This window comes from Tupaia chinensis, unplaced genomic scaffold (genome assembly GCF_000334495.1).
Source record: "Tupaia chinensis unplaced genomic scaffold, TupChi_1.0 Scaffold144360_1, whole genome shotgun sequence".
Lineage (NCBI taxonomy): Eukaryota > Metazoa > Chordata > Mammalia > Scandentia > Tupaiidae > Tupaia > Tupaia belangeri.
The window spans coordinates 45,354-46,691 of NW_006204220.1; positions in this window are offsets into that span (position 1 = coordinate 45,354).

Consider the following 1,338-nt stretch of genomic DNA (forward strand, 5'->3'; position numbering starts at 1 on the left):
TCTTTTTTTTCCTCTCTCTCTTTGGTTTTTTTTTTTTTTTTTTTTTTTGGTGAACACACATGCTGTATTTAAAAAAAACTCTCTTAAAAACAAAACTTACAACCAATGTTTTCTTTTTAAAATAACAATATCAGGCAATTTTTTTTTTAGGCAATTTTTTAAAGTTTTTATTTTTTTAATTTTCACCCAAGGTATATGGGTAATTATTTCTTCTTAAATAGTTCTGGCACTAGAACCTTAGATTTTAAAATATTTGGCCTGGCTGATTCTGGGCACGTGTGAGTGGGTACCAAGATCCCAAGAGGAGAATGGAGGAGAAGGGATTGCCATCTCCTTCAGGAGTGGTTATTTATTGCTTTCTGTCTCTCAGTCTCTCTCAGATTTTTGGCAACACCATAGCCTATAACAAAAACCTCTCTTAAAAAAGAAAAAAACACAACCTATGTTTTCTTTTCAAAATAAGAAAATGAGGCAAAAATTTTTTTAAGTTTTTTTTTTCACCTAAGGTATGTGGGTATTTGTTATTTCTACTTACACATTTCTGCAACTAGAGACTTAGATTTTCAAGTATTTGGCTTGGCTCAATGGCCTGGTCATTGATGTAGTCAGATCCCACATGGTCAATTTTGTAGCTCAAATTCTGGACTAGAGATTGGGAACCCACCAGAAATGTGTATGTCCGTGAACAAATACTGTCAGTGAAGGACAAGGAATTGCAGTATGACAATTCTCCATGGAAGTTGCTTTCTTTCTCTGTCTATGTGACATGCACCCTTGGGTAAATTTTTAAAAATTAATTAAATTAGTCAAAATAATGTACAATGAAATACTAAAAAAGTTCAAGAAAAGATACTTGACAGAACATAGATCAAAACTGGTCAAATCTGTGTATGTTTTTTAGGAATGTATCTTACATCAGAGAATATTAACATAATAGCCATATCCATTTCATCTGTAGTGATATAGATGCTGTGGCCTAATCCCTTTATGCAATATTCATAGTGAGGACAAAAATTACTTCTACATACTATCTTAACATGACTCATGGAAAGAACTTTCTTTTAGAATTCACTGTACTTATCCTGTTTGCAAAAATCCTGGAGGAAGAAACAGTGATCAAAATTTAAAATATAAAACCATTTCTGAAACCTATAGTCTCAGGGTTTTCTAGTTGGTTTATAAATAAGTTTTTATTTTAAATAAACACTAAATCATGGAGCCAGCAGCTGCTATCATGGTTAAAGTTCTGGACTCCCACATGGGCAATTGTGGTTCAAGTCCTGGACTGGTGGTTTGCTTTCTTACTTTCCCTCTCTCTTGCTCTCTGTCTCTCTTTGG